The 20,215-nt window shown below is 40.0% G+C and overlaps 1 long non-coding RNA gene across 2 annotated transcripts in view; it reads right to left on the bottom strand.

Moving 5' to 3' along the window:
* LOC119507276 overlaps positions 1-19,075 on the bottom strand; it is an 88,780-nt gene extending 69,705 nt beyond the window's left edge. The window contains exons 1-2 of one of the 2 annotated variants that reach the window (XR_005211181.1): positions 18,943-19,061; positions 4,392-4,490 (exon numbers count right to left, since the gene is read on the bottom strand). This is a non-coding gene — a long non-coding RNA (uncharacterized LOC119507276). Of the gene's footprint in view, positions 1-4,391; positions 4,491-18,942 lie in introns of both variants that reach the window. The other variant, XR_005211184.1, reaches the window with a different exon arrangement.
* Between the last annotated feature and the right edge of the window lie 1,140 nt (positions 19,076-20,215).

The raw sequence follows: 20,215 nt of genomic DNA, 5'->3' as shown, positions 1-20,215 counted from the left end.
TCAAAGACTTGGAGTATATGGTGTACATGATCTATGTACCAAGGTGATATTCTAACAGAGACAAATTATTTTCAAACATCTGAAAGTCATCATTTCTATGCATATCCAGGCATTTTGAGAAAAATCTACAAGAAGATCAAAAACAAGAGTAAACCACATCTGCTCGGGTTTAAACGACATTGTCTATGTAGTTCAAAGTTGTTTCCTTTTGTCCAAAAAAAAAAACCTGCCCAGCTGTTTTTTATCTTAAATTCTTAGCCATTATCAAAGAAATGTTTTCATTGGCCAGCCAGTATTATTTCTTAAAGTTTAACTAGTTAGGAAAGGAAGCTAAGGAAAAAAAATACACTTTATTCATCTAAGTCCTATCCCCAGAGTCTTTTTTTAGCACTCACAGATGGCTAACACAGTCTTATTACAGGGATTTCATTCCATTCTAAACAGAAATGCTGTATCCACTGTGTGTCAACATGTCATAAATTAGGTCATCCATCTTTTTATACAAGTAATTGATTACAACTGACACTGATAAGAAACATGAAACAGAAAATGAATCCTAAAAGGCATGAATTATATAAGAAATAAACATTTGAGTGCATGAATGTTAGACACTGTTGCATGGGAAAGGGGATGTTCTTGAAAGCCACAATCCATCAGTAAATAAACTTATTTAATAGCCACATGGGTGTAGAGAAAGAGTACCCTGAAAGTGTGTTTCCTTGGGACATCTGACACATTTATATATTTAAAAACCACACCTGATTACAAAATCCTCCTATATTGTGAGGAATAAATTAGCTCCACTGAATAGTTTATTATGACACTTAAAAGGGAAAAATAAGAATGAATCAAAGAAATATGATACAACCACCAAACCATTTTAAGCAATTGCATGGTTACTTTCTGGTTAGATGATTCTTTGTGTAATTCCCAGCAGTGTTTAGTATAACGACCAAACAACCTAATACAAACAGATAGGTTTCCATATAAATATACAAATACAAATTGAATCTGTTGTTCTCACCACGTGCCAACAACCAGCAGGTAACTTTAAGGAGGATATTATTATTTAAAAGACAACTTTTCATTTTAGTATTTACACTCAGTTCTTTGTTAGACATTCACAGAGGTATTCTTTTACTTCATCAAACAAAGACATTTCTAGAGATTCTGTACCGAGTTTGTGTCAAAAACGTGGTTCCAGTTTTCCTAGTGTTGATTGCCATAAAAGCATATCCTTGCGAATTCAATAAATAAATATTAAGTCCTAGGTATGAATGAAAAATACATTACACTTCCCAATTCATGGTATTTTATCCACCTTTCATCAAATATTCGAAATGCTCAGTTTAGCATTGTGCCTGGACTCCACTGTCATTAAAGCCTTGCCTTGTATCATGGTTTTACATCCTACTAGCTAAGTAACTTTGGGCCGCTTAATTTACCTCAGTTTTCTCGTCTACAAAATGAGATGACAGGGATGTGGGGAATAATAGGACTAACTTCCTAAGGTTATGGTTAGGATTAAATGAGAAAGGTATGTAAAGCACCTAGCAGAATGCCTAGCACATAATATTTCTTAATAAATGTTTGTCATCCTTATTCTGCAGAGACTAGGCTAAATCTTTCCTCCGCTTATCAGCCCCTGTTGTCCCACCCCATTGTTCTCCATGAGCACAAATCACAAATAAGTTCCTATACAGATCAGGCAGTCAAGATAATCTAATAATAACCCTCCTGAGATTTCTCAGGATACTTTCCCACCTTTTTGTCCTTAGCTCCTACTTGCTGAAAAGTCATGTTCCTTGAGGAAGAGAAAATCCAATTGTCTTTTAAAAAGTAGATACATTTCATTGAGCTTTCTGCCTGCCATTCACTGTACTAAGTGCTTTCCCCCATTCGCTTTCTTTTCATCTTCCCAAGAATTGTACAATGTAGGCCTTATTAATGTCCCCATTTTATAGATAAGCAAACTCAGGCTCAGAGAAGCGTAAATTACTCAAGGATGCTTGTGCCATGACTGCTGATTAACCACCCTGTGTGTGGGTTTCCTACCTGCCCCCTCCTCCACCACACCCCCCCCCCCCCCACATGACAAGCTCTCTGGCACCAGGAATGCATGCTAAATGCAGAGTAGGTGCCTGGTAAATTCCTTTTAAATCAAATTGGACCAAAGGCTTCAAATCCCTCATCCATCCCAGAGTGCAGCCATATACTTCCTTAGAGCATTTCTGGTTTTTAAAACGTACTTTACATTGGACCTTTTAGTTCTCAGAGGACTTTTCCATACCTCATATTTAATTCTCAAAACAACCTTATGACTCAGGTCTGAATATTTCCATTTTGCAAATGTAGAAAATGAAGTTCAGAGCAATCAAGTGATGTGTCTGAGGTCATACAGCAAATAAGTCCCCAAACTAGGAAATGGACTCAAGACCTCCCATCTTAACTCCAATTTTCCTAAGCTAAGTTTTAGCAAATCCATCCCAGTGCCTGCAACAGGAGCTCAAAGGCTACTAAAAATTGTAAGTTCAGTTAATTTTAAGTACAAATGGCCATTGAAGATTCCAAAGGCTGAGTCAGCCATTCAGCGTGTTGGCCCTCGGCATGCGGTTTCTTTTCCCGCTTGTTGTCTGGGAGGTGAGTTGAGGAGAGAGTCACAGCTTCACAGTGAATGTCTTGGTTTCCCTGAATTTATTTTACAACCACCCTGGATGTTATTTCAATACAGTTTATCTTCCTCCACAGTAATAACCCCCTTTATAATTTCAAGGCAGATAGACATGCACTGGGGCTTTTGAGGTTTGGGGATGGAAGGTGGCACTGAGGCTTATTCAAGAGATTTGAATTTCAAATGAGCAGTGGGAGGACTTGGAGCAAAGCCTGCCTGGGAACGTTGAACTGAAATGCCAGCAAAGGAACATTAATGCTGCTGTGTGTTTGGCTGATCTTCATCCCAGGAAAGAACAAGGAAGCCCAGAAAGGCCTCTCAAAGTGGTCTGAGGTAATCCAACAGTTTTTAAGTGTTTTTGGTCTCCTTGTTTCAAAAAAAGTTTGGTTAAGTGGCTTTTCAAAAGAGAGCTAAACAAAAAGCCAGGTGGTGTTCCATCCCCACCTCACCCCCAGCAATGGCAGCAAGCTCCAGTGGTCCTTTAAAACCAAATCAAACCAACGCTTCATCCCAAGGGAGCATTTCCCTGAGCCTTCTGTGGCAGTCGGAATTATTGGTCTCAGGTCTTCACTCCCCTGTGGTAATGGTGATGTCCATCCTTTGTCGTGGTCTCATGGTGAGAGGCCACGTGCTTTGGGCTTGGCCATGTGACTTGTTTTGCCAAAGGGATGTTGGTAGATGAGACAAAGGCAGAGGCTTGAAATGTGCCCACATGGTCGTTCTTTCTCTGGTGTGCTTCTGTCATTGTGTGAGAACATAATTCAGTTAGTTATGACCCACCGAGGGAGGACTCCAGAAAGAGGCACATGGAGCAGAGCTACCTCAGCCAGCCCACCACCAATGTGTGAGGGAGAAAAACATGCCTATTATTGTATGCCACAGACATTTGTGTGTGGAGGGGGGGGTTGTTTTGTTTTGTTCTGCAGCATTATCATGACAATAGCTAACTGATACACCATCCTAAGTGGTTCTCCCTTTACACCCCAACCCTGTGTTTTAGAAGTAGATAAGTTCCTAATAAAATACTATGTGTTTTTTTTTCTTTTTAACTTTCCCCTGTCCCTCCCAATTCTCCTTTGTCCAAGTGGGGTTTGGGGTTAAAATATGGTCTTAGCAGAGTTGTAGAGTACATGATAATTGCTCTGAGGCCTTTCTTTCCTCATCTTTCTCCCCTCCCTTTAAGAACACTCCCTGCTGCATGTACATTCTCCATGCTCTTTTCTGCTGAGTAAGTTTACAGTCATGGAATAAGACTAAGTTTCAGAAACAAGGGTAAGTTTCAATACTACATCTGCCATTTGCTAGCTATCTAGCCTTGGTCAAGGTACCTGACTTCTCAGTCCCCTTGTTCCCTCATGTGTAAAATAGAGATAGCCATGATACGTTCTTATATAACACTGCCATCAAGACTAGATGCATCACTTCTGGAAAGCACTTCAAACAATGTCTGGGGACTAGTAAAATTGTGATAAATGTTGACCAAGTCTACTCAGTGGAGGACAGAAAACTTGTTCTACCTGCTGAAGCATCATCTAGGCTACTTCTGACAACGCTTGTCTACATTCACTTGCCTATTCAGGCAGTTCACAAAAGGCAAGTGCTAGCTAGACAAAGCGGACATAGACATGACAAAGGTGTAGGCTGGAGCTGGAAGGATGGGGAAACATTCACTGACAGCCTCAGACTGATGCACCAGAGCAGGACGTTTTCCAAAGCTCACCAGGAAACTGCTGCAATTCTCAAGAGCCATCAGCCAGGTCCGTCTGCACCTGCAAAGGGCATCTGGCTGCCACGACTTTCCAAGCATAAAGCTTACATCCTAGTGGCAGAGACAGAAATATAAATGAGTAACATCATTCATTCATTTATTCATTCATTCCGTAGTGACGAAGGAATACTTATGCCCTGTTCCTTGAAGAAGAGAAGATGTCCACTCCACTCCAAAGTTGGAGAGGGTTAGAGGAAATCTTTTGTGTTTCTCCCCTCATTCTTCTTTATTCCCTCTCCATGAAACTGACAAGAGGCTGACATCCATTGGAGCACGTTTCGGAAGGAATATTGGAAATGCAGTTGGAGCCAGTCTCTCTCTGTCCCACGCACCAAGCCCCCTGCCCTAGGTACTGCATGTTCTTGTACATCCGATAGAGCAAGTAGCATGGATGAGTTTGCATCTAGCAAGCCAAGCCATATATTGCTTCTTCTGCTCTAACTTCTCCTCCTATTCTTCAGGGATGCAGTCAGGTCATCTTTCCCTAGAATCCCTTACCTTTAGTTTAGGGAAAGGTGGACAGCAGAAGACAGAAAACCCCTTTTTTGGCTCAAGTCTAGACTGCATTCTCCAGTTCAGCCTTGCTTTCAATAAACCCCTGAAATCTGGATGCTATTTGGCACCTTGAGCTGATTCTCAATTAGTTAGATCCCAGATACATGATTAAGTGACTGATACCCCAAACAGCAAGCAAGTATTTTTGAGTCCTTACTAAATGCCACAGATGTGCAAGGGTCTGGAAATCTTACAGTGAATAAAGCATTGTCTTAGCCCTTGTGTTGTTTGGAGTGTGTTGGGGAATGCTGACAATGAAACAGGGAAGTACACTGCCTCTACATAGAGGAGGGGTCTAACGAGGACTTGGGGAGAGAAGACTTCTTGAGGAAAGTGATGTCAAAGATGGCAACTGAAGAATAAACAGGGATTCACCAAGCAAAGGAGGACTTGCATTCTGGACAGAAAAAGTAATTGGAGCAGAGGCCCAAAAGAGAGTGAGAACATGGCATATTTGAGGAATCAAAGATGTAAAATGAAAAAATAAACAAAGTGTGTAAACTCCAAGATTAGCAGATAGGGAAGGCTGGGAGGAGATGACACTGTTCAGGTTGACGCTGTTCACAATAGCTGAAACATGGAAACAAGCCAAACACCCTTCAACAGAAGAGTGGATGGATAAACCGCAGTATATTCAGAAAACGCAGTATCATACAACAACAACAAAAAACAAAATATGGCAACACACAGCAATATGGATGAATCTGAGCAGTAGAACATTAGGCTAACATGCAGCATGATTCTCTTCTCATAAAGCTTAAAAGAACTAAAATTTTAATAATCTGCTTTTTAGGAAATACACATCTATACACTAAAACAATATGAAAAGCAAAGTGAAGAGCACAGGATTTATAATGGTTACCTCCAATGAGGAGAGGTAGTGGGATGGCATGGAGAACCATTGGCAGATACTGTATTTTGTCACAGTCTCCACTTTTATTTTTGGTGGTGGGACTCATGGTGCTTGGTATATAATTATAAATAAATAGCACAGGACAGAGCTACACATGAACTTTAAATGATGATAGCGCATCATGAGTCAGCATAAAATTAGTCTGTCATCCCTGCTGTGTGCCTGATAGCCAATTCAGAAGGCGAGGTGAGGGCAAGAGTTGGGCAGAGCAAGGTGAAGTGAAGTTCAGTCCAGATTGGGGAATGAGTTAAAATGCTTCCAAAGCCAACAGGGAGACTTAATTGGCTCCCACCCTTTCTTACTTCTTCCCCCTTCAAGACTAGCTTTCTCTTCTTGCCATCCTGTAAAGCCTTTATTTGGCGTTGTCCCCATATCTTCTCATAGCTGGCTTCATTTTCACTCAGATCTCATCAAAATGTGCCTCCTCCATAAACCTTCCCTCAAATCTAAAATAAACCCACAAATTATTAATTTATCTTTAGGTGTGTTCATGGTGGCATGATTTTGTATTAAAAAGATTGTTTATCATTTGTAAATATATAATGAAATATTTATAAATTAAATATATGCTATCTGGGATTGCTTCAAAATAATCCAGCAGAGTTGATGGGGACAGAGGAAATAAGATTGACCATGAGTTGATACTTTTCAAGCAGGTGATAGTTACATGGGGGGTTGTTAAACTGTTCTGTCTACTTTGTGTATTTGAAGTTTCCATAATAAAATTTTAAATAAAATGAATATAAAACAGCTTCTCATCTCACTGTCTACTGATTTGTTCCATTTTGTATTATTGATGGCACCTGGCTTTCTGGAATTATCTTGTCTGTGTATTTGTTCACCTCATCACCCACCTACCCCCACCCTCCTAGTATACAAGCTCCAGGAGGGCAGACTCCTGGTCTAATTTGTTTCTGTCTTAGTAGTCAGAAAACAGATGATGAAACATTCAGAGCTAGGTTTATATTGCAGCCACAGAGTTTTCTAACTATAAAACCTAAAGGAAGTTACCTGAATTCTGAGCCTATTTCCTCACTTTCCAAATGGAGATAATCTCTCTTCTTCACAAGCGTGTGAGCCTTGAATAAGAACATCTATACAGGGCCAGTCAGAGGACTTGTTACTTACTAGCTTTTGAGCAAATTAACTTCTTTAACCTCTTACTTCATTATGAGTTTTGTAATATTTACATTTACATTTTAGTTGTGTCAACCGCTTTGGAAGACTGGGTGACTAAAGGTATTTCTGTTCACTTTATAAATAGAAAGCAAAATGTCTATTCTTGGCTTTACCCATTATGACTTGAGCTGTAATTTTCTCTTTGCTGGATTTTCCTGCTGCAAAATGGAAAACTGGAGTACATCAATTGGGGTGATTTATTAAGACAAGAGAGATAAAAACTATTTGGAGTCCCATATAAATGCCAAGTCAAATTTTATAGAAATTCAAAATTCATTTGAGATATTCAGCATTTCTCCTAAAACCTGATTACAGGCTTGATGGCCTTAATTTCTCTCTAATATATAATTCTCTGTTATAGTACTCTACAAAATGCTATAGCATATCATTAATGCTTACAGAATGTCATAAAAGTACACAGAGCAGAAAACCTCCCAGGTTGAGATATTTTACAATCTGAAGATAGAGGCAGTTGACTTTAATCCAGACAGCTGAAATACGACCACAGAATGGGTGGGGATCTGTAGAGAATGTTCCTTCCAATTCTTTTGAAGTTGGGGACAGCATCTGAAAACTGACAGTGTTTTGACTCTAGAGGAAAATCTAAAATAATATCTAAAAGGACTCAGGTGAGAGGAAAGACGAATAGCAATGAGGGGAAGACATTTTGAACAGAACAGAACAATTATATTGAAATTGATTAAGGAAAAAACAGAGAAATAATTTTTCTGAAGATAGATTTTGGTTTGAAGCAAACCAAAGTCTGGAATTGTTGGAAAGAAAAGACAAAAACAGCATTATGGAAATGTAGAAAGCTGTATTACATAATCCACCAAAGATACTGGCAACACAAATAAGAGCAGTGCATGGTTTCTGAGTTGAAAATAATCAGAGTTGTAAAAGCCTATGATGGTTCTTCCTAGAGTGAAAAAATAAATGTATCCCAACTGTTAAAATTAATCAGTGAATCAACAAATATTTATTGAGTATCTACTGTATGCCAGGCAGCAGGTCATGCACTGAGGTCCTACGGAAGGGAACTGGGCAGATATGATCCCTGCCCTCATAGTGTTTATAGTCCACCAGAAAAGATAAACAATGAATAATTAACTATAGATAATTAATTAAGTTATGATGAATTAGGAAAGTAACTGTTCATGTAAGAGAAACCATGCATTTAATAAGGAAGTCTATCCAAGGCTGGAGGTATAGAGAAGAGGACCGGGAAACCCAAGGAGAGTATCTGGGAAGAAGTGACACTGTGTCCAAGGTTAATCCTGAAGAAGTGGGAGTTGGCTGGGTAATCAAGGGGGAAAGGCTTTCTACGGACAGTGAATAGCTTATGTGAAGGCCCAAGGCAGGAGAAAGCAGGATGAGTGTGAAAGTTGCGAGAGGTATAGCTGAAGTGGAAAGGTACTGGGGAAGAGTAGGCCAAGGTGAGGCAGGAGGGGCAGGGAGGGACCAGGTCACACAGGGCCTTCCCAGGAATTTTGGACATTATTCAACAGGTAACGAGAAGTCATAGGCGGTGAGACCAAAGAAAGTGCATAGACTCTTCTTGTAAAAAGTCATTCCATAATGAAGTGAATTATAATTGAAGTATGTTGAAAAACAAACAATTTGTACACATTGGCCCAGACACCCAGATACCTCCAGACCCATAGGACTCTGAAAAGTCTTTGTGACCTGCACCCAAGCAATCACGGTACACCCTGCCAACAGGAAGACAAACACACAGAAAAAAAGCAAAGTCCTGGAGCTCATCACTGGAAGACAGACAAAATAATTCTGAACCACATCTAAGGCACAAGCACTTATAAAGAGATGTCAAATGGGTGGAGTCGTCCCACCCCAGAGGCTTTTTGGGCAATTGCAGTGAATAGCTTGGGGTGGAGGGGTAATACGAATGATTGGCATCTTTAGAAAGTGCCGCAAACGGGAGTGGTAGACTACCATCCCAGGAACTTCTGGCTAGTGATCTAACACTTAGGAATCTGCTTAGCACACCTTGTGAAAGTTCTGTCTACTTGCTCAAGACAAAAATTGGGGAATCATCCTTGGTTCCTCCTCCTTCTTTATTCCACACATCGAATCCATCAGCAAAGTGCTTGTTATTCATATTTCCAAAATTCCTCTTGAATCCATCTCCACTGTTACCACCCCGGGTTCAAGCCACTAGCACCCCTGCCCTTGACTACTGATACAGCATCTTCTTGTGCTCCATCCTCCATGAAGTAAGCATGAACACATAAAACTTATATCAGCTTTTGTCACTCCCCTGCTCAATATTCTTCAATGGTTTTCTACTGCACTAAAATTGAATTCCATTTTATCAAACCCCTGTCTGATCTAGCCTCTTTGCATACCTCTATGTCCTCATCCCATGACACCCACTATTGTCCGCAACTAGCCTTACTTCTGTTCCTTGAACGAGCCAACTCTTTTCTGCCTCAGTGCTACTCAATGTACAGTTCAAGGACCATCTGCATCATCTGGAAGCTTATAGGAAATACAGATTCTTAGGTCCTACTGAGTCAGAATTTCTGGAAGTGGGGACCATGAATTTGTGTTTTAACAGACTCTCTAGGTGATTTTTTCCATGTGTGCTGAAGTTTGAGAATCACTACCCTAGAAGATTCTGTTCCCCTTGCCTGAAATGTTCTTCTTTTCAACAATAATCATGATTAGGTTCAGCTGCAAGTTTACCAAAAAACAAAATAGCAGTGGCTGAAAATGTAGAAATAATTTTCTTTTTCATGGAAAAATCTGGGTAGGTGGTCCAGGGCTGTCATGGTATTCTTTGTGTTTTTGTAGCAACTCAGACTCCTGCTATCTTGTTGATTCATCATTCGTGGACTTTGTTGCCAAGTTCACATCATGATCCAATGGTATTTGCCCCAGCCCTAGCCATCATACTAGGAAGAGTGTCAGATACAAATGGTTATTCTGAGTGGTCTCTAATCCCAGCTTAAAAATTGGGTTTTATTACTTATAAGAAGGAATGTCTATTTTGAGGGACAACTATCAGTATTTGCCTCATCTCCCTAACCTACATATGCTTTAATTTAAATTTATCTTTCTCAAAATGATCCACCCTACCTGTTTGGAGTAAACCCCACTCCATCATTTTCTATTATTGTACTCAAATTATTTCCTTTATAGCTCATAATAAAATTTGTAATTTTGCATGTATATATGGAAATCTTCTCTATTGGGTCTTAAGCCTCATAAGGGTAGAAATCATGTCTACTTTATTCAGTACTGATCACCAACATGTACAGAACTTGGTATAGAGCAGACCATCAATCAATATTAGTTAAATGAATGAACTTGTTAACTGATTGACTAATGAAGAAACAACTAAATGAAAAGACTGTGCTGTGTGGCAGGTTGAAAGGAATGTGCAGAGAAGTATATGTCAGGGAGAGGAGCCACGTACCCACATCCCTGCCACTGGGACTGGCCCACACTCAAGGCAGAGGACTTCTGCTCCCAGCCTTATGAAGGACTGAGTACAGATCCCGCTTGTGCTATAAACCTGTATACCCTCAGTCATTCTTACAGAAGGTAGGAAAGAAAGGAAAGAATCATGGTAAAGACAAAGCTCAAAAGGGATACAAATAAATCCAAATATATTCGTAATCACAATAACGTAAGTGAATAAAATTTGCCAGTTAAAAGCATAGGTTCTCAGATTTAGATAAAAATAAAATAAAATGCATTGTTTACAAGAGACCCACTTAAACCTAGACTCAGAAAGGTTGAAATTAAAGGAATATAAAATTGCAAGGCCAGCAACTGCCTAAAGAAAGCTATTGTAGAAAATACGAATATCACACAAGGCCAAAAGAATCATTAAGAACAAAGAAGGGTGTTACATAAAAGGAAGATATAATGATTCTGAACCTGTATGTACCTAACAGAATTTCAGCCTGTATGTCAAAAATTGACAGAACTAATAGATACTATCCAATCTAGAGTCATTGAGGGAGATTTAACAAATCTGCTTCAGGAAGCATCCTATCAAGAGCTAAAAATTAACAAACATGTAAATCCTGCGGACACAATTAACAAGCTTAATCTGCCTGTTTAGAACCCCACACCCAACAATATCATTTTTCATGCTCTTCAAAAGCATATGAAAGATTGATTTTTAAAAATTTAGCATACTTGGAACAACAAAACAAGTTTCAGCAAATGCCACAATTCTGGATCTTACAGACCATGTTCTCAGACAAGAGTATAATAAAATTAGAAATCAATGAGGAGAGTCCTTCCCCAAAATATATTCATTTGGAAAATTTAATGCATTTTTCTGTTAATCATTGGTGAAAGCAGAAAGCAAGTGAAAATTGTTTAGAAATAACTGATTGAAAAACCTCCATATCTATAATAGAATAAAAGTTCTACTTAGAGGGGAATGTATCACCCTAAAAACATATATCAAACAAAAGAAAAATCGAAAGCCAATGAGCCTACTGTTCAGCTCAGAAACCTGGAAAAACAGTAACAGAGTAAACACAAAGAAACAGCAGGAAGGAAATAATAGATGAGAGCAGAACTTAAAGAAATAAAAAAAAAATTTTTTTTAAGTAATGAGAATCAACACAACCTAAATCCGGTTCTTTGAGTAAACAATAAATGAAAGCAACTTATGGCAAAATTTACAGGGAAAAAGAGAAAGAAGACTATTTATTACCGTGCTGAATGGATGGGCCCAGTAGGTGACGTGACTTTAGGGATGGATGATAAAGGTAAAATGGGATTACCTAGGTGAAAATACATGATCAGTATATTGCAGCAGTTGGATAGGTACCCAGTAAGTATCAGTTTCTTTTCTCTAAATAAAAGAATACATGAATTAAAATGATGTTGATGGGCAAGGATGAGTTAGTGCCATGGCTTTGAAATGCAGAGTACTTTGTTAAGAAGGAATCCTAATTGGAATCACTGTCTCCCAGCAGCCCTTTTAGCACTTCCTGGGAATCCCTGGGGCTATTGAAATCCTAGTTTTAAAACCAATAATGTAATTTATCTCCTAAAGCAAAAATTATCTTCTGAGAGTCATCAGGCCAAAAAGCACTTTGCTCTACAGGATCTTCATGTATTGATACAGAGACAGATTTATAGGGTGGACATATGAAGTAGACCAATTGGGGAACCTCTTCTTAGACTGTATGAGTCTTCTGGCTATGCTAACATGAAAGCATAAAGGTGTTTTCTCCCTCATCCTTCTCATTTCAGAACACAAGGCTGACCACATCTGCCATCATTAGTGTCTCTGTTAGAGTTCTTGGGTTGCAATGAAGAGAAAACTTGGCCAACAGCCGTAGAAGATAGTTTACTAAAAGAGTATTGGGTAACCACTGAATCCATGGAACAATTGAAAATGATGCATAAGAAAGGATAGGAATCCAACCAGCTCCAATGTTTAGATTGCAGGAATCAGTGCTCTCGTAGGTGCTACATGAGATGAATCAACTCCAAAAAAATAAAACAAACCCATGTTTCATGACACGCTTTCCCAGCAGAGGGACTTCACTGGGTCCAACTTCAGTGACAGGCTGACCTTCCTGCCACTCCTATTGCTTGTGATCAAAATCCTGGCTAATATAAAGGCTCTTTGTTCAAAGGGTTGTAGATGGCTAATATCCATCTCTTCAGGAGAGTGGGGACATCATGACATTGGTACAAAAGACTATAATAGTTAAAGGCTAAATATAGTAGGGTTATGAACTTCACCTGCTTGAAACCCTCTAAGCATAAGGATCCTCTGGCAAACCTAAAAGCAAGGGTTTTAATTTCTATTATTGGTTGCTGTTGCATATTTTTACCCTACTCTGTGTTCTGGGTGAATGGTTTTCCTTGATTACAATTTTCTCCTTGCCTCTGATGAGAAGATTTTGAAATTAAAACAGAGAGGATGGCCATAAACCCTGTCCCTGCCAAAGAGAGTTTGTCAAAACAGAAGGGAAAACACAATTCAGTTTGCTCATCCCAGGAGAATGGAACTTGGAAATCCTTTGCCAAAAATATTTGCAGAGCAAGCCTTCAATCAGGAGATGCCTTTTATCATTGGAGATGTCAGTAAGCTGACCTTAAGAAAATGTAGCTGTGCTCTGTCTAGCCTAAATGTGTGGGAACCAGACACATGTCTCCAGATGCTAGAATTTTTATTACAGAATTAACCCAAACCCCTCAAAGAATATCATAAATCCACAATATCACATCCACTGAGGTTTTACCCAGTAAATGTGTGGGGAAATACAAATATTGTCTAGGCCAGTCTTTGCCAAACAACATCCTAAAGACCATTAGTGACCCAGGCAAGGCCTTCCAGTGACTTTCCCCTCAGCATGTCCTTGACTCTCCACAGTTATTGAACTAACTCCATGTATAGAAAGTTTGTCTCAGGTGAGGCACTTTCTGAGAAAGAACAGAACCCCACAAATCTAAAGGGTGTCTATCTTAAAAGAAATAATGAAAGCCATGAACTTGGAGAGTTAAAAAAAAGACTGTACTATCTTTGGAAACTACATGCACACATCCTTAAAGCACCCAGCCCTAAAATACATGCCCAGAAGTGGCCATCTAAGAAATGGTACTGGGGAAATGGACAATTCGACATAGGAGAAGTTATTCAACATCAGTGGTCCTCAGGGAGATGCAAATTAAAAATCACATCGGGATAGAACTTACCCACCAGCACAACTAAAGTTAAAAACATTGACCATACCCAGTGTTGCAGAGGATGTGGAGAAACTGGAACTTACAGAAACTGCAGCTGGGAATTTAAATTGGTATAACCTGGGAAACTGTTTGGCCTTATCTTGTAAAGTTGAATATGTGCATAACCTGTACCCTACCAATTCCACTCTTGGGTGTGTATCTGACAAATTTATTCACATGTACAGCAAGAAACACATATGACAATGTCCTTAGCAGCATTATTGGGAATTGCCAAAAACTTAAAAGAATTCTAATATCTGTCAACCATAAAGGAGATAAATAAACATATATAGTTAATGCTCTACAGCAATGCAAATGAACAGGCTACACACAAAATGTATAACTCTTACAAACTTAACGTTGAGCTAAAGAAATCAAACACCAGAGAATATGTACAATATTATTCCACTTACCCAAAGTTCAAAACCAGGCAAAACCTAATTATGGTGTTACAAGTCAGGATGGTGGGTCACCCCTAGGCAAGAGAAGGGGCTGGCAGTGTGCCTGGAGTGTTGTAAGTCCTTGATTTGTGTGGCAGTTAAATGGGAATTCTCTCTGTGATAATTTATTAATCTGTTCATTTATGTGCTGGGCACTTCTCTCTATATGTATATTACAAATTAAAGAGTTAAAAAAAAAAAATGCACTGGAGACACCTTTAGAAAATGTATTTCCAGGCTTCAATTTTGGAAGAGACCCACAGTGACTGAATTCTGATTTACCAATTGGAATTATGAGCCTCAGATCCCCAATAAGTAAAAATGGGGTTAACAGTTCCTATCTGTGAGGATTGTCTTGGGTGTGCAAATGTGCTGTCCCCTCTTCCAGGAATCCTTTTTCTGCTCCCTTCCTTCAGTGCCTTTACCCAGATGATTCCTACTTATCTTTAAGAAATAAATATTGATGTATTGATGTCACTTGCTCTAAGGGAGCACCCCGAGGGCTGCTCACTGATGAACACCCCCCCCCCACCATGTCATGGGGTAGCATCAGAGAACCTAATTTCCACAAACGGAAACTGACTCAGGCTGATCGATAAGAAAAGGGGTTATTAAAAGAACAAGGAGAGACCCCCAGCATCATGGGGAAGTCTAGAGAGTCAAGCATAAAGCAAGCAGCCTGAAAAAAATATCAAAACCATGCTTCTGACTGGTTTGGGTGAGGAAATGATGATCCCATCATCGCCATCATCAGACAAATAGAGAGCCTTGTCTTTTCTTTGAGGCACCAGAGCCCTACTAAGTTCTCGCAAGGTGCTGTGCGATTGGCAGAAACTGTGTCACATGCCTGTGTCCTAGCTGCAAGGGATGCTGGGAAAATAATCCAGTTTTTAACTTTTATAGTTGTATGAGATCTTTGCCCCCTGAGAGACTGATAAGGAAAGGACTTTCTAAATACAGAAAGCAAATCAAATGCTGAGTGGCCAAAACGAATTGCAGAAGTTAAGCACACTCTGTTGTAATTGCTCCTTTACTTGCCTGCCTTCCTCAATAAGCAGAAATATCTATGATTCCAGAAACCATGTCTGGTTTGTTTATCACAGTGACTGGCACAGACTAGGCTCTTAGTAAATATTGTTGAATGAACGAATAACTAATGTAAATGCTATAAAATGTTTAGCCTAGGACCTGGCGCACAGTTAAATGTTCTGTAAAATTATATGGTATGTGTATAAGATGAAGCAATAGACCCTTTGAAATCAAGGGCCATTTCTCATTCCATTTGTGTCCCTAGCATATATCAGATACATGGTATGTGTTCAATAAATGTCCGTTGAATGAATGGTTGAAGGAATGATTGCATATGTGTCAATGCATTTCATCTCTAGGACGGGAAACCCAAGGAACTGTTCAGAGCAAAGACTGATTAGGAGCCTGAAGGTTAAGCAGTTTCACAGTGAGGCAGCTGGGTGGCTAGGTGTGGCCTCAAGAGACAAGGGTTTTAAAGATGGATTTCCTACCAACTGGCACGAAAAGTCCTTAGAAGCCTACATCTCTTTCTGTCTACAACCAAAGACAGTAGAAATGCTTTGTTCCCTTCGTCACTTCTCACAGTTCATACTGCTTCCCTTACTCCCAACTGCCTTAACAGGTTGGGACAGAGGGATACACAGTGTGACTATCACTATAGAATCCCCATGTATTCTCTAGACCCCTCTGCAGAAAGCCCAACAATAGAATATCAAAACCCTGGGTCCAATATTACCTTTGGAGCAGTTATGGCTGATCCAGATAGCAGCATTTCTGGCATATAGCATTGTTTAATCCACCCCAGTCCACGATAACTAGAACTCCCCTTAAGATTTCTTTAGGTTGGGAGCATCTGACTCAGTATTATCACAAAACTCCCAAATTTAGCCTCATCACATGCCTTCAGGCAAAGCCATCAACACAGACTTAGAAACTGTTTAGATCCAGAGAGGAAGAAACCTCTGTACGATCTCATCAGGGTCTGTGATTATGGGCCATCCCATCAGAATACAGCCTAAAGTGATCATTTGTCAAAAGATAGAATGTGAATCAGAGAAAAGCCAACTGAAAATGTTATCAGACCATTTGAGCAGGCAGGACAACCAAATGAAGAAAAGGAGGAGGAGGGGTTGAAAAGCTGCAGATGGTTATATTTGTTTACAAAAAAGGGAAGTTTGGAAGCATAGTAACTGTTTTTCAAATTTAGACTAATTTTGGAACTATTTATAAAGTGTAATTCCAAACAATGAGAAATTAAAAGGATTGGTAACTGTTGATTACCCACTGAGCCTAGAACTTTTCTTTTTTTAGTTGTGAAGATCATGGAATAGCATGTAACTGTGAGTGAATACCAGTAGATGGCAGCACTCCCCACACCGTTTTGATTCTTCACCTGCCAAATCTGCGGCTATCAACATTTGAAAGTTAGCAATCGCAAATTGCACACCAGCTGCCAGATGTGTTGGCTGTTATAACCTTTCTTTTATGATGCACTATTTCTTTAAAAGGGATCCCTTTAACCAATATATCCTTTAAGCATGTGCACAGTACTAAGGATGTATAAGCAAGGTGCCAACGTTCCTTTTGTTTTTCCTTTCTCTTGGCTTTTCTGTGAGCAACTCTTTGCGTGTCTATTGGTATGGAGAGAATTACTTTTCTCTAAAATGTTGCCTCCTCCTATCTTGCATGTGCAACCACTTACATACAAATTAACTCATAGGTACCAGAACACTGCCAGTGGAAACAGAAAGGATGGAGGATTTATTTTAAACAGATTGTGAATCACAGCCTGGCTCCATCACTTACTTAGCTTCTCTGAGCCTCATCTTGTTGTGGCTGCTGCTGTTGTGCTGCATTGTTTTGTTTTTGTATATAAAGTTGAAATTACTGGATTAGTAATATCTGCCTGGCATGATTTTTGTCCTAAGTGTATATAATAGTTCAGTTCAATAGATGTTTGCAGAGCCCATACTATGCACCAGACATTGTGCCAAGCACTGGGAATAAATAATATATGGTCCTCTTGTAGAAGGGGCACTTCCCAAATCCAGGTTCATCACTGGGCTTGGCCAATAGGAATCACACCGAACTCAGCTGAGAAAGAAAGGAGGGTTTATTTACACCAGAGGGAGGACATGGGGGAAGCTTTCCCAAGTCAGCCTCCCTGAAGTGTTTCTTCAGTTGGTTTTTATACCCAGAGACAAATAGAGTTAATCATTTAATTAACATGTAACAAGAGCGATAGATGGAAGACTTATCTATATCTGGAAGGTTTGGGGCAATCTCCCTGAAGTGATTCTTTAATTGGCTAAACCCATTAGAGACAAAGAGAGTTAATTATTTTAGTTAAGATTTAACAGAGGTTTGGAGAACCCAGCAATCTAGCCCTTTCCCATTTCCTTTAGAAACCAGGTGACACCTGTGAAAGGTACTGGGGGGTAGGGGTGGGGGTCCAGGGAGATAGATGAAAAGGCTTTATTCATATCTGGGAGGTCTGGGGACCACTGATGAATGCTTATTTAAATCTGGGTGCAGACTTTACATTTACATACCGCTTCAGACTTTACATTTACATATTGCTCCTTTGTGAGATAAGAGCTTCCATCATAGCCTGCTTCCAGCTTTGAAGGTTATATTTTAAGGCTACTTTACAATTTCCTGCTTGCTTACAGTTTTAAGATTATATTTTAAAAGTCACTGTTACACTCTCTCAAGTCTGAAGCTGTGCTGCGCAATACGGTTTCTGCTAGCCGCATGAAGCTTTTTAAATTTAAATCAATTAAGATTAAATAAAATTTAAAATTCAGTTCCTCAGGCACAGCAGCCACATTTGCAGTGCTCAGTAGCTGCATGTGTCAGTGGCTACCACACTGGACAATGCAGATATATAGAACATTTCCACCATCACAGAAAGTTCTACTGGACAGCACTAGTCGAGAAGGCTTAACAGACTTATAAGCACTTAAAATCAGTTTGAAAACAGTGATCAGAGAACCAAACACAAAGAAGGGGAGTGAAACAAGGAGGTGACTGATGAACTCTTTCCAGGGGTGTTAAAAAAGGTTTGTAGTTACACTTATAGGTAAAGATAAAATTTTAATGGGAGCCTTTACATGAAAGATGATAGTCAAGAAGGAGCCTGAAAGTATCAAAGTGTTTTTCTGGAAGTTTTGAGGGGACAAGGAAAAGCTGTGCCATGAAGAGGTATATCTTGATCAAAGGCGCAGAGGAAAGCATTAATGCATGAAGCAGGCTCAGGGGCCTCAAGTAGTTTTCTACTGTGGAAGGGTAGAGATTGAGGGCTGGGAAGGTTATATGGGCAATGAAACTAAGCAGGGAGATTCAGAAACTAGATTTCAAGTATTTATAATAAACACTCCATATAGATTTGCTTTTCTTTTGCCTTTGTAAAAGAACCAGTGGTGATCCTTCTTCTTTACGTCAGGACACATGTACAATAAAGAATGTGCGTTTTCTGGCTGATTCTTTCCACAACGGCAACCGAGTGGAAAACGAAACTAACTTTCCTTCCACCCCTGAGTAAGTGCCTCCCAGAATCAGGCCGCTTTCCACACCCAGGCCTCGCACGGTGAGAGCAACCCACCCTGGGGTCACAAATCACACAGCCGCTCCCTTCAGCCCCCGTGCGTGCGTGTACCTCCGAGATGAGTGGGGAACGCCTTCTGCCAAGGGCAAAAGATATTCAAGCCTCATGAGTCTTGAGTCTTGAGCTTTGAACCGAACTCCAACTTTTTGTGGTTACAGTTCATAGTCAGCTGGCAAAATGTGACTTCCTGGTGCTAAGATAAAAGACTTGGAAAGGGGGAGGGACGCAGCTAAAAAGCCTTGCTTGACACCAAATGGCTCTTGCAAAATAGCACTTTGATGAGCAGAGTACAAATAAATCCTAATCATTCTGATTACATTTTTGAAAATGTACACACTTTTAAAGTTTCTGGAGTAGGAGGCATGATGGAAATGTGTTTGGGTTTTCTCTGGCCCCGGGATATTTGGGAAAGAGCTGGAGGCATGTGCTGATTAGGAGCACACTGCTGCAAGTACAAGGGCCCCATTTGGGGTGGAGGTGGGGACAGAAAGGAAAAAGAGAAAAAAAAAAAGCTCTGCTGTAATAGATATTCCAAAAATCACTGTTTCGCTGGTCTTTTACAAGGTAAGGTGGAGATGGTAGGGGGAGGGAGTGAGGCTGAGCTCTTCATACGGTTTTATTTAAGCTCAAATAGAGATAATGTGATCTGCTGTTTATTTCCATACCAAATGTTCAGGGTTCCAGAATTCTGTCACATTCCTAACCCAGATAATTTTAGCAGCAGTCTTTCTGGAATAGAACATGTCTCAAAGACACTTCCTGGTAAAGTGTCACCGGAGAATCTACAGGAGCCATTCCTGGATTCTGACAAGCAAAAGTTCTCCTTCTCCTGGGTGGCCAATTATCTGTGTGACAATACCTCATACTTGCCATGTGATGCCACTGGCAAAGGAGAGCCAGGCTACATGCTCATTTGCTGGAGACTCCCTCACTGTCGCTTTAGAAAGTTAGGGGAGGGGATCTGGCACCCCCAAGGGTTAACTCCAAATCCTTGCTTAATGGTCTTGATGCAATAGGTTGTGGTTTTTAAAAGAAGGGAGAATGGAGGCTTTGGCATTAGACAACTTGGGTTAGAGCCCTAGCTTGGCAACTAGGGCAGATTGCTCGATTCCTTGGCCCCAATGTCCTCATCTGCAAAATGGGAATTCTCATAGTGTCTGCCTCATAGGTTGTTTTGAAACTGCGTGTGAAAAGTCAGCTGGGTGCCTAGCAGAGGAAGTACTGGATTAATGTTAACGATGGCTATTGTCTTTATGGTGTCTTGCATAACTGATTAGCAGATCATAGAGCCAGAAGGAATGGCTACTCTCTCTCACCAAGGAAT

This window comes from Choloepus didactylus, chromosome 1 (genome assembly GCF_015220235.1).
Source record: "Choloepus didactylus isolate mChoDid1 chromosome 1, mChoDid1.pri, whole genome shotgun sequence".
NCBI classification, from domain to species: domain Eukaryota; kingdom Metazoa; phylum Chordata; class Mammalia; order Pilosa; family Megalonychidae; genus Choloepus; species Choloepus didactylus.
This window is presented reverse-complemented; position numbering and strand designations above follow the sequence as displayed.